Genomic DNA, 14,067 nt, shown 5'->3' with positions numbered 1-14,067 from the left:
TAGAACCAGGATGTGCTTGAACCGTGACTATTCTAAGTTAAAATGCGTAAGACTAAAATCACACCTGATTTCAAAGCATTAACATTGACCTGTTAATGATTTAGATAAATGATGCTAAATCAAAGAGTTCACATCTTTTTTTTCTCTTAACATGACTACTCTGAGACTTTTTAAGTGACATATGACTCACATTTCTGGCTCTCATTCTATTTAGTGCTTTTCTAATATCATGTAACATGAAAAATCAAGAATCTTATGCCACTCCTCTGTTCAAAACTGTCTCATGACTTTGCATTTCACTCAGTAGCAAATAAAAGACTTTATTGCAGCCCTTCAGAGCTTAGAGGAACTTGGATGATCCTAACTAGCTTTCTGACCCGCCTCCTATCACTCTTACCTTTGACTTTCCATTCAAGGTAGCCTGACCTCCTTTCTATTCCACGGAACATGACAACCATGCTTCTACCCCAGGACCTTTGCATATGTATTCCCCTCTGCTCAGATTCCCTCCCCTCAGGTATCTGCATGTCATTACCCTATTTCCTTAATTTTCTCATTTGTTACCTTCCTATTTAAAGTAGGAGTGCACATAGTAGGAGTGCATACACATACATATACACTCCCTTGTCCTCCCATTTCCCTATTCTCTTCAGTGTCTTCATAGTGCTTAACACTAGCTACCCTTTCTTTTTTCTTTTCCCTTTTTGTTATTGTTGTTGAGCTCCCTCAATTAGAATATGAACTTCACGAGAGCAGGGACTTTGTCTGTGTTATTCACTGCTAGATCCCCAGTGCCTGGCACTCAGTGGATACTCAATAGACTCTCACATGATTATCAAATGCATGAATTACCACAGCAGAAATGAGTGTAGGTCCAGTGGTAAAAAGTCCAGGATGCCGTTAGCCTAAGCAGAAGATCCCTGCCAGTCCCACACCAGATGTCTACGTTGTGGTTTGCAGCAGAAGTTTCCTAGTAACAGGATTCTTTTGCCTGGCTTTGTTCTCCATAGAAACTAGAGGAGGTGGCAAGACAAGACTGACGGTGTTTGGCCCGATCCAAATACCCGCAACCCTACAGCGTTCATTTTTTTTCATTTTTTTTTTTAGCCCAACTAAAATAGAATATAATATTTTAAAATCTTTTAAGTAAAATCAAAACCAGATGATGAGAAATACAGATAGCATAAAACCAATTCCTGTAGGGCTTGAACTATGATCCTACGACAACTAGAGTCAAGTCACAATCTGATTAAATTTTTAAGAGACCAGCGTTCCTCTGGCTTCGGCTTTCATCTGTCTTCAGGTCACAGGCTCAGAATGTTCTATCTCATTTCCCATTGCTTAGTGTCCTCTTGAATATTCTCAATTCAAGGAGAAACGGAAATGCCAACATTTTTGTTATAGACTGTTGCTTTCCCCGAAGTTCATGGTTCATAATCAAATGCTCTAAGCAGGGTTAATCCCCATTTCTTCCAGTCAGTCCCCTTTCCCTGTCCCACCTGGCTTCCAGATTCATCTCTGTGGGCTGCCCCTGCCCCTGGGGACACAGTGCAGCTCCTCTGGGAGAGGGGATAAGGAGGCTAAGGGCCCTGTGAATAGAGAGCCTCTTGGGGTTGAACACACCATCTGGCAGCAGCCTCCAGACCCTCTGGGCCCTGCCAAGGGGTGGCTTAATGTCTGCTTTGGGTGAGTTGGACATGGGACTGTCCCACCCAGATTCCACCGGCATCATTCCAACCCATCCTAATTTGCCCAGCTCCAGTTATTAATTTCTGCCTCTGACGAAACAAAAAAATTTGTCTCATTCTCTGGCACTTACCTGTCAGGGAGTTTGTGGCTGGGCTCCACCCAAAGAAAGGGACCCATTACTTGAAAGCACTGTGTCCTGCTTCCTCACACTGCCTCATCCCCACCCGGGGTCTGCCCTTCCCCTTCACTTTCCCTTCCCCTTTTGATCGAGCAACAGCTTCCATAGTACATCCCGGCTCCACCACTTACCTGGTGGTCTTCAGGGAAATTACTTAGCACAGCTGAGCCTTATTCTTTGTAAAATGGGGATGATAATGGAGGGTACTTATCTCAGAGGGCCCTGGGGAGGTTACCTGAGAAAGCACACCTGACACCAAGGTGCTCTGTAAATGGGAGTCCCTCCTCCCCAGCTGTGGCTGGCTTTCTATTTGTCTGCCAGGCTTGTCTCTGGGGTACCACGCCTACCCATTCTGCAGGAATCCTAAGCTGGTGGCTTGTGAGGTCTGAGCCTCACTGGCAGCATAGACAGGTGACCCTACACAATGACATTGGGGGAGTTGCCAGGTTACGCCTACTCGCTCTTCTCTTCCAGGCCTTAAGAACAATGTCTCTCTAGACCTCCAAAGGTCTGTCTTTGCCACCTTGCAAAGGAAACTAACGCAGAGCACAGCTCAGCTCTGCTCATCTGAGAGAAAAATAGAGAAAGAGAGCAAGTTGTGAGCCCCTGGATATGGTTGAGCCCAAACCAGATGCACCCCCAAACTCCAAGTTATATGAAGCAATAAATTTCCTGTTTTTGATTTATTTGGTTTTGTTGGTTGTTTGGGTCTTCGTCACCTGCAACTTCATAAGACCAAACTAAAATACTGCTTTTCCCTGGCCAGGTTCTTAACTTTGGCAGCTTCATATAAGATTTTCATGAATCTCTGGCTCCCCTGGGTGGCAAAGAGAATAAATTCACATCTCCAGGATTCCTGCTGTCTGCATAAGCATGCTCATTTCTACAATTTATTTACCTTTCTACTCCTCTACTCTCAAAGAGACTGTTTTACTTAGCTCAAGAGTGCTTCCTCAGGGATTTCTTTTTTAATATGCTTTTCCAGTTGTGGTGGTTCTGGAACTGCAGCAAGCTAGGTGTCCTGTTGTAAGTGGCCATTCGGCCTGAGTCAGGGGGGCAGCAGGTCCTTCTTCCTCCTGAAGCAGCAGACACCCAAAGTACCATCTTGATATTAGTAGAAGGTTGTTTTAGGCAGCTACAGGAACCAGTTCAGACTCCAGCAGCCTTTTAGATGTCCTAGCCATGGGAATCGAACTGTTCCAGATTACTCTATTGGAGGAAGACTGGACTATCTAAAAAACTATAGACTGATAGGCATTTTCATTATGTTATTTGTAAGAACATATTTAAAAACAAAAGTTTGGCTGGGTGCGGTGGTGCATATCTGTAATCCCAGCAGCTCAGGTGGCTGAGGCAGGAGGATCATAAGTTCAAAGCTATCCTCAGCAACTTAGCAAGACACTGTCTCAGAATTAAAAAAAAAAATAAGACTGGGAATATGCTTTGGTGGTAAAGCACCCCTGGGTTCAGTCCCCAGTACCAAACAAATAAACAAAAATTTGTCCATATTGGTTTATTTTATCATGATTAATATCCTGAGGAGTCATTGCTACTGCAAAAAAGACCCTTGGAACTCTTACCAACCTTTTAGCACTCAGCGACAAACTGGAAAGGCATCTTTGGCATGTGCCACTCTGTGTTGCACTTACTCATTTACAAGAGTTGCTCATTTCTCATTTCAACCCTTGCACATCAGAAACACCAAGGTGATTCTCCTGACACGTATCATCTATCTCCTCTGTATTCACATGCTCTGGCAGAGAAATGGAGTCCATCCTACTCACCTCAGCTCCAGTATCATGGACCTGATCCCCCATTCCACACCGTTGGCCCAAGCTGGACTAGGTATCCTACTTCCCTTTCCAGTAATGCCCTGTGCTCAGAGCTGTCATTACAATGATTACAGTGACTAATTATTTGTTGATGGCCTCTGTCCCTGCTATTGTCTGAATACGGTTTGTCCCCTCTGAAACTCATGTTGAAATTTAATTTCTCACTGTGGCAGTGTTGGGAGGTGGGGCTCAGGGGGAGGTGTTGGGTCATGGGGATGAAGACCTTGTGAATAGATGAATGCTGTGTTCAGGAGTCACTGAGTTCTTGCTCTCAGAGGACCGGATTAGTTACCTTGAGAGTGAGTTGTTATAAAGCAGCGGGACGCTCACATTTTGCCTCTTCTGCACATGCCCATTTGCCCTTCCAGTTTCCACCATAAGCCACAGCAGCACATGGCCCTTACCAGATGTGGTTGCCTGATCTTGAGCTTTCCAGCCTCCAAAATCATGAGCCAAAAAAACTCTTTTCTTTACATATTGCCCAGTTTCAGGTATTCTATTATAGCAACAGAAACAGACTAAGACAGTACCCAACTAGATTGAGAAACTTGAGGCATAATCTTTATTTCTCTCTCTCTTTTTTCTTTTCTTTAAGCTAAGTGCCTCCTAGCACAGGGTTTGGCCCATAGCAGAAACTCAAAAAGTTTGTTGAATGAATATACAAATTGGAAGTGCATGGGAAGATAACATAGTAATAATTGAGGAGCTGCTGTTCAGAGGCTTATAGCTTTTAGCACTGGAATGAGAATTTAACAACAAGAAGAAGAACAAAAAAATGGCTGAGTAAATGAGAGGGAGATGTACCCCAAAGTAGACAAGTGTGTCGAATGAAAGATGGGAGAACCCACATTTTGAAGACGAAAATGACGGAGCTCAGAGAGTTTAGCTACTTCCTAAAGTCACACAATTAAAATGAGGAGGTGAGATTTGAACATAGCCCTCTCTGGTCCCGAACCCCTTGGCTTCAGCTATGCCTCTCTGTAGTCTTCCTTATTAAACCTCTTTATGTTCCTGTCCCAGCAGGCAGGCCAAATATTTTTTTTTTGTGGCCATTGATAATGATCTTTGAAACCACTGTGACACTTTTACATAATAGATTTTCATGGGAGGAATTCCACAAATATTTGTTGCATGAATGGATAAATGAATAAACTTGTGAAACTTCCAGTGCCAAATGAACAAAGATAGGTGACTGTCTATTTAATGCGTGATACCATAATACTCCTTTGAAAGACATACCAAGATCACAATAGCAACCCACCGTGTGTTACAGCACGTCATGCAAAGAGGAGAGGGCCATAAGAACAATGTTATAGAGACAAAAGTAAATAAAATAAAGTAACCTTTCCAGATGGTGACACATTTAAAATTTGTGGTATTTAGAATAATCCTATGAATCTTTCATAAAAGAAAGGAGACACTTTAACTTCCTATTTTCCCCTTTTTCTTTTCTTTTTGTACTAGAGATTGAATCCAGGGGTGCTTAACCACTGAGCCACATCCCCATCCCTTTTTATTTTATTATTTTTATTTTTGAGACAGGGTCTTGCCAAGTTGCTTAGGGCCTTACTTAGCTGCTGAGGCTGGCCTCAAACTTGTGATCCTCCTGCTTCAGCCTCTGAGCTGTTGGAATTAGAGATATGCCCCACAACACTCAGCTTAACTTCCCATTTAAATTGGATTCTCTGATTTAGAATTAGCTGCAAAGATATTAACACAGAACCATTTTTAAAATTTGTGGACTGTTGATTACCTAAGCAGTCATGCATGTGAACAACACACTATGAAAGATAAAGTAAATGGCTTCGGAGTCTTCCTATAATCCTGAGGTAATCAAGAGATTAGTAACCATAGCCGTCACATCTTGGGCTGCCTTTTTGTAGTATCATGTTGCTTATGTCACACTATTTCATTATTGGTCCCTATACCACCATCAGGAAGTGGGATTTCTCATCCATATTTTATAGGTAAGGTTTCACAGGAGTTGGGTAATTTGCCCAAGAGAGTGCAGCTGCCAGGCTTCCCATTCAGCTCCATCTGCTCCAGACACAGTGTCCAGGGTGTTACCTTATGACTGTCACTGTAACATTAAACACGCAGTCAGGTAGGCCTGGCTCTTAGCCTTACTGCAGTTCTAAGAGCTGGTTCCCCTGTGGTACCCCAAAGGCTATTTGTCATGGTCTCCCAGGCACAAAGTGAGGTTCCACCACATTGGAAGAGCTCACCCAGGTCACTCTGCTTGAAAAGTGTGGAGTTCAACTGTGCCATGATTTGGATGTGGTTTCAGTGTTTGCCCCTCACGCAAAGATTCAAGTGCCAGAGGCTTGGTCCCCAATATGGAGGTGCTGAGAACTTTAAAAAATGGGGCCTGGGAGAAGATAATTAGGTCATGGGGGCTCCTCCTTCTTGCATGGATTAATGCTGCCTCGTGACAGTGGGTTGGGTTTCGTGTGACAGGATCAGTTCTACGAAAGCAAGTTGTTACAAGTAAGGCCACCCCATATGCTTTCTCTTTCTACTTCTCTGCCATATGTGATGCAGCCAGGGGCCCCTTGGTAGGCACCAGCACCCATGCTCTAGGACCTCTAAAATTGTGAGCTACATTAACCTCTTTTCTTGATGAAGCACCCAGCCTGGGTTATTTTGATTGCAGCAACACAAAATGGACTGATATTGGAAAAAAAAAATTGCTTCAACTTGAAGGTTAATGGGGGCATTTTCATTATGTAATCTATAAAGATGAACTTAAAAGCATAAAAATTTGGCCATATTGGTTTTATTTATTGTGACTGATTTCATGGAGACACATGAAAGAGGCCAGTAAGGACCTTGGAACCCTTCCTGGGAGCAGCCAGAGCATTCTCGATGTTTCAGGCCTCTCCCTACCATCCCTGCCAAGCACCCCACATCCCCTTACCCACAAGAGCAGACACACTGTTCTCTGTCCCTGGGGAAGAGTTCTAAATCTGTTCCAGGAGAAATGAGGTCCCCAAGGACATGCTATCAGTTCCAGCAGTAGGGGTTATGTTTTTAGTACTTCAGAGGAGCAGAAAAATCCTTTTCCTTCATGTCTGCCCCCAAAATGATATACCTACTTGGTACTTCCCTCTTCTAAAATGCTGGCTTGGAAAGCCAAGCCAGAACCCACAGGAAGCAGTTTTTCGTGGTTTGTTTACTGCCTTGCAGCTGGTGATGTCAGAAGGCTTGGGTTGCCTTTTGCTAGTTAGGCCTCAGCCCTTGGCAGGCCAAAAAGAAACCACATCACTTAAGAGCCTTGGCAGAGGTAGGGCAGGGATTGCATTCGGGGACCTTCAGAGAGACAACCAAAAGCCAATGACTAACAAATGACGAAAAGAAGAAGGGAGGAAGGAAGAAAGAATAAGGAAATGCCTTTCTTTTTTTCCTCCTTCCTTCTATAAACAGTTATCAAGTGTCTGAAAGAACAAGAGAAAGCAGTGTTCAGGGAGCTCTCAGCCTCTGGGGAAATCAACAAACAGGCCCTGAAGTCCAGGGACTCTGCAACCTGCGGCAGCTAGGAAAGCAGAGTATGTGGAATGGTGTCCCCCCACCCCACCTCACCCCCCTCCTTCTAGAAGAGGAACAGGGGGTGGGGTCAGAAGGGAGACTCAAAGATCATCCACATGCCCAGCCAGGCTTAACATGGTGTAGGAGGGGGCACCATAAAAGCACAAGCTCCATGGATTTCTTCCCTAGGAATTCTCTAAGGTGATCAACTAGAAAGAGATTTGGGTGGAATTTACTTAATTAAAATATCTCCATTCTGAGAGTGGACATTTAAATCCCCATGAGCGCTTCTTCACAGGGCCTGGAACAATGGAGAGCACCTATTACAAGAGGCAGCAGTGCTAGTGTCGGGAGCAGGTGTGGCAGAGTGGGGTGGCCAGATGGCAGTCTGCCTGCACTGGGTGTAGTCAAGGCAGAGCACAAAAGATGCTCAGGGAAGGTACAGAGGAGCCCAGAGGCAAGGACTTTGGGGAGCTGGGAGGCAGAAGTCTGGATCCAGATGTCTGCCTGGGACTGGAAGAGAAAAATGGGGGAAGATGGAGACAAGCAAAGAAAAGCAGGGGAAAGAAGATGACGCTGCTTTTCTGACCTTTTGCCTTGGCGGAGAAGGGGGGGTCCTTTTTCTTCAGAGACAAGATGAGGAAGTGTATATTGTTAAACTATAAAGAGAGTTGGTAAGTGATGAACTGCTAAAAGAACATTGGCAAGCAGGAAATTAGGTGGGCTAACATACTACACATTACAGTATGCTTTGGGGGGACTGAACAGCCAGGGGCCCCCTTGGTAGGCACATGAGAAGCAAGCACTCTACCAACTGAGCTGTATTCCCAGCCTGACAATACACATTTAAAAAATGAAAAACAACAACTTATAAACTCCAGGAAAAACAGAATGTGACTTACATTTCAGAATTCAAATGGTTAGTTTTAATGGCTAGGGTTTTTGGTCAGCAGTGCAGGTTGAGTATCCCTAATCCCAAAATCCAAAATCCAGAGGTTTTTGAGCAGTGACATGATACAGTGGAAAAATTCCATACTATGAAACTTTGTTTTATGCACAAAATCACAAAATTGTATGAAATTACTTCCAGTCTATGTATGTAAGGTGTATATAAAACATAAATGAATTCCATGTTTAAACTTGGTTTTCATCCCCAAGGTATCTAATGTGTACATACAAATACTTAAAAAATCTGAAATCTGAAACACTTGCAGTCCCAGGCAGTTTGAAGAAGAGATATTCAATGTGCATCAGCTTTCCAAGAGTTAAATGTGTTTTTTTCCTAGAAAGTCAGAGTTATACATCTTCTCTGATGTTTTACTTCCTTACCTTGTGTTTCTGGTGACAAAAGGAGGTGAAAGGCACATGAAATTATTTTAGAATGCTTAATTATTCAGAATTAGCAAGAAATTCTCCTTTTGCTATTTCCCCTTTAGGTCAAGGAATAAAAACAACTCAAATTTATGGGGCTTTTAGTTATCTCTCTTTTCCCCATTATCCTAGTTGTACTCAATAGATACGAGACTTTGTGATTATATTCATCCTTGACAAGACATGTTTCTGCAATCAGGTAGTCAGCTCTCTTGAAGCGAATGGAAGGAGGAATTTCATTTTACTTGGAACAAGTCAGATAAGAACAGTCTGACTTGCTTCTCTGGATGAGAGGGTAATCTGGCTACAACATCTATCAACCTGTTCATTGCCAGGGTTGATTTGAACTGATCTGGCTGGCTGTTGGGGGTGGGGGTGTCCCCTTCCTCCCTCACTGCTCCACATGCTCCACAAGTGTCACTCCTAAAGCTTCATGCTAGGTTGAAGAGAACCACCTTCACAACAGAGGAGACTGTTCTTTGGTCAAGAGTATACAAATCACTTTCTTTTCTTCTAGAGCCTCCAAACAAGCTTCCCAAGTGCTGTTGTGAGAGAACATAAGGTAGTCAGACTTCCAAGACTCTGACACATCCAAATGAGGTGCTGCATGTGGCAGCCTGCCTTTCTTTAAAAAAAAAAAATCCTACCATTGTCATGCTCCTGAGTGGATAGTTGTTAATTAGTCTGGGGAAGTAAAACAACTTAGGTTCCAAGACTTAATGTCATCCAACAACGGCATCTGTAATGATGTTCACATCCTAGAGCTCAGACAGCCAAGCTCCAAAATCTATCTGACCCACAGTAAAGTACACCAAAACTTTTAACACTTTGGTGGTTACTTTCCCATCAAAATGTAGGTGCTTCCTTTGGATAGGGCAAACCCAAAGACTGTACTCAAATGACTCATCTCTATGTTTAAGGACTTTGAATTTACCCTGTTAGAGTTCAGAATAGAAAAGACACAGGATACTAAGTCTTCCTCCCTTTCCCTTTTTCTCACATGCACTGAAGAAACAAAGAAAAGAAGAATCTATTTCTGGACATGAATTTAGTTCTCAGGGTGGAAAATCAAGAGTGTTATGTAGGGCAACAATGATCCTGGTTATCTGAGTGCTTTCTTTCTCTATGATAGAATGGGTAAGGTAGCAGAAAGGTAAGAATTTCTTAATTTCTTTACCTGTGCGGCCTTTCTAATTATTATGTCATAATAAAGGACGCTAACAAAAAGAAATGAGTTACATGTACATTTCTGGAAGAAATAATTTAAAATCACACAAAATACTTCTCAACTACAGTCAACATTATCTCCTTGGAGTAAGTACATTTCATATCAGTGGGCATGTCTTATAGTCCAATGAGAGACATCTGTCTTTCCTCTTTTATGGGATCTATACTGGCTGTTGTCTGATTTGTTCAGAGCTGGGTTATCTCCTCATCTCTTAGCCTCTGTGGTGCAAAAAGGGTTCTGATTTCTCTAAAAACATGTCCTAAGACTATGCCCTTTTGTACCACTAAAGCATAAATCAAAGCTTCTAGATTGAGAGTGGGAACCCTGATCCAGAGACAATTATGTCCCATAGGGCCATTTGGCAATGTCTGGAGACTTTTTTGTTGCAGTGGGGCAGGGGAAAAGCGGATATTACTACTGGCATCTAGTGGATCTGGTTAGTGATGAAATTAAATATTCTACAATGTGCAGATCAGCCTGTACAACCAAGAATATCTAGCTCAAGATGTCAAGAGTGCCAGGGTTGATAAAGTCATATTAGAGGAAAGTGAATCAATGTTCCTTTTCCTAATCAGTTTATGATAGCTTTTACATTCAATCATTAAACAAATGTTTTTTTGAGCATCTATAGAACACTATGAACAAAACAAAATAGCCACTGGGCCCCTGAGCCATACAATCAAGAACAAGGAAGTAAAACACTGTTCACTGTTCCCCACCACCATGATCACTGCAGGCTGTGGTGTATATTTGTGAAGTAAATAAGTTGGTAACAAAAGACAAAACCTTTAGATAATATGGTTAAAGAAGACTTTCTCTAAGGAGATTATTTGCTTTTTTTTTTTTTTTTTTTTTTTTTAAATAAAGGAGGTTTCTGTTTCTTTCTTGGCAGCCAGAAACAGAAACCCTAGTTCAAGCTGGCTTACACAGTGAGGAAATATGGTTCATACAACTTAAATCCTGAGATAGGGTAGGTCTCAGGACTGACAAAATCCTTAGCCCCAGCTACAATTAGTTCTTAGTTCTATCCACCTTTGCAGGTCAGTTTCCTTTTTAGGATGGTAGTAAGGTAATCTCATAAAATAGAGCCTGGAGGAAGAAGGACATGGAGGAAGGGGGAAGGAAAGGGCAATGGAGAGGGCACAGAGAGAACCCTCAAGTCCCAGCATTCTAAGCCACAGTCCTGAGAATCTGACTGGGTTGCCTAGATCATATGCTCATCCCTGAATTAATGACTCCTGAGGCCAAGGGAAATAGGATGTGCTGATTGGCCCAAGCCAATGTGACTGTCCTTGGCACTGGGGATGGCACCAGTTTCTCCTTTAGTAAGAGTAAAATATTGGGTGTACCTTTGGGAAAGACAATCTGCTTCCTGGGTAAGCATTTAGAAACTTCCCTTATGTAATGGTATGATTCAAACTGAACCTGAAAGGACGTGAAGAAGCTGGCCTCGTTGATAGCCTGAGGAAGAGCTTCCTGGGAAGGGGAATAAATACAAACACACACACTTTGATTTAGGAGGAAGGCCGGTTGCCTTAATATGGTGTTTCAGTGGGAAAGTGGTTTACAGGGAGTCTGGAGCAGCAAGCATGAATGGTTTCCTATGCATTGTTTTTGTTATCCAGATTTATAATAAAATAGAAAACCCCTCTTTAGAAGAGAAAAAACATTTTTATATATTTTCCCTATATGCTGGCTGCTAGCAGATGGGATAAAAGTCCCCCAATTTTATATCTATCTTTTTATAAGTCTCTGCTCCCAGCACAATATCCTTATGCATTGCTATTTTTAGGTGCTCATTCTAATATAAGTTAAAATAAGGACAAAACAGATCTTAGCAGAACTCATTACCTTTCAAAAAGCAAGTTTAAATAAAACCAAAACCCTTTAATAAGCAAATATTGAAAGATGCTCAAATTGACAAGATTTTACTTATTTGAACATTCATAATGCATTGGCATTATAGAGAGGCCATTCAGTACATGCCTTTATTTGGAACAAAATTTTAATGCTACTTCTATAACCCTCCAGCACTTGCCACTATGCTGAATACAGATAGGGGCACCAAAATACTGACTCACACTAAAAGTCAAAGGTCATGTGCACTTTCATGTTCATCTACATACCTGTTCCTATGCCCATCTCTCTCTTCCTTTCAAGGAAGCTTAGTCGCAGCTTTTTATAGCTACTGCACATTCATTATTGCATTGGATAGTGTTTTTGTTCTGGGTTGTCAACTTTCAATTTCACATTTTCGTTTTATTGTTCTTTGGGAACTGTCTCTGCTTCCAATTTTGAGGACCTTCTTGCTCTCTCTAAAACAAATATGGAATAAAATTCAATGACTGCAATGGTGGTTCCCAGCAGACAAGATAAACTCACCTCCATTCTATGTTTACCTCATAATTACACAACAAGGATTTGTGGAGATTGTTTTTATCTGGTAAGTTTCAATCTAAAACTTCTGACACTATGACAAAAATAGTGTGGGAAATTCTGTGTGACAAAAATACAATGAAATATGCAGAGCAATGAAATGTGGTCAAGTTAAAACAAGAAGCATTTTCATTATATAATAAATGTGGCGTTCTTATGGCCTTTATTTATCTGTTCTGTAAATAGTTAAGGTGAACTGATTAAACACAAGAGGGCTAAAACATGACTATACAACTCAGCATCCACAGCAGTATGAGATGAGATTGAAGTGCCCGGTACCAACATTTCTTGAATAATATTACTATTCTTAGTATAATTTGTCAAAGGCTTATTACCATACTAGATGTTTTGTGTATATTTAATACTTCCAAAATCCCAGCAAAAGTATGCTATTATTTCCATTTTGCAAATTTGCCCAGGATTAAACAGACAGTAATACTATAGAATAATGGCTTATGTTTAGTACTTCACATATATTTTGATCATTACATAAACCCTATGAGGTAGAACACAGGCAGGGTTAGTAATTATCTCAAGATCACACAGCTCACAAATTAATAAGGACAGCTAGGACTCAAGCCCTTGAACTTCAACTCCAGGAGGGCTGGTACTCTTATAAGCTGCACTTTATATAAAGCATCTTAGCAGTGCATGCCAGGATTTGAACCTGACCCAAATCAGTCTGGCTGCTCTCCTCTCTATAGCTTCCTCATATAAAATGTGGGAAACTTGACCAAATAATAATTTCAAAGGTCCTTTCTGTTCAAAACTGTTACCTTTCCATGGACTGCAATGTTTTTATACACAAAGAGGTTTGGGGGGGTCATCTAGGTATTGGGGATGCATAACAAAACTCTTTACAGCTACGATTTTTTCAGATTTAAGAATACAATAACCCTGAGATGGCTACTATTATCATGACCATTTTAAAGGTGTGTTAAGTGTTAAGGTTCCGTAACTTAAGTCTTAAGTGGTAGACAAACTACCAAAAAGCAGTTTAGTTTACACCAACATAAACATGGAACTCTGTCTTTGCCTCTGACTTACACTCCTGTCTGTGTTAATGAACAGTTAAGAAATTTCTAACTTTAGATCACAAAATTACACACTTATTCAATGACTCGCATTTGAATTATGTGCCTGAGGGAAGGAAAAACACTTAGATCTGAGGCGACCTTAAAAAGACACAAAAGGGTAGAAAGACCTGAAGATACCAGCAGCACCATTCCACCTTTCCCTTGTCTGCTTGTCACTTCACTGAACAAAAGGTAAAGTGGGCATTGCTTTCCCGGGAAAGGAGGAAAAAAAAAAGCTGTTTCAGATCAAAGAAGTAGAACTTAGGTATCAATTCATGGTTAGGAGTGGCAGGGCGGAAAAATGTCTGCTTCAATCAGGTCTATCAAAACTAAGCACAGGGCTGGGGCTACAGCTCAGCGGTAGCACACTTGCCTGGCATATGTGAGGCACTGGGTTCGATTTTCAGCACCACATGTAAATAAAGGTCTATCAACAACTAAAAATAATATTTAAAAAGCATAAAGTGACACCATGGACAGCCTTCCAAGTTATACCACAACTAAAAACCAATTTCTTAAAAAACAACCACCACCCCCCCCCCACACACACACACCTCTCACATTTTATTCCTCTCACATTTTATTCTACAAAAACATATCTTGCCTGGTGATGAATAAATGCAAAACAGTAAACACAACCCTGTGTTTAATAATAAGCGGTTTAAACTGACGTTCCTTCTTCTAAAGTCGGAATGGGTCAGCTGTCAGGGCAATCTAAGGCAGAACAGCACA

The sequence above is a fragment of the Spermophilus citellus genome, assembly GCF_964194105.1.
Source record: "Spermophilus citellus genome assembly, chromosome: 1".
In the NCBI taxonomy this organism is placed as follows: Eukaryota; Metazoa; Chordata; class Mammalia; order Rodentia; family Sciuridae; genus Spermophilus; species Spermophilus citellus.
This window is presented reverse-complemented; position numbering follows the sequence as displayed.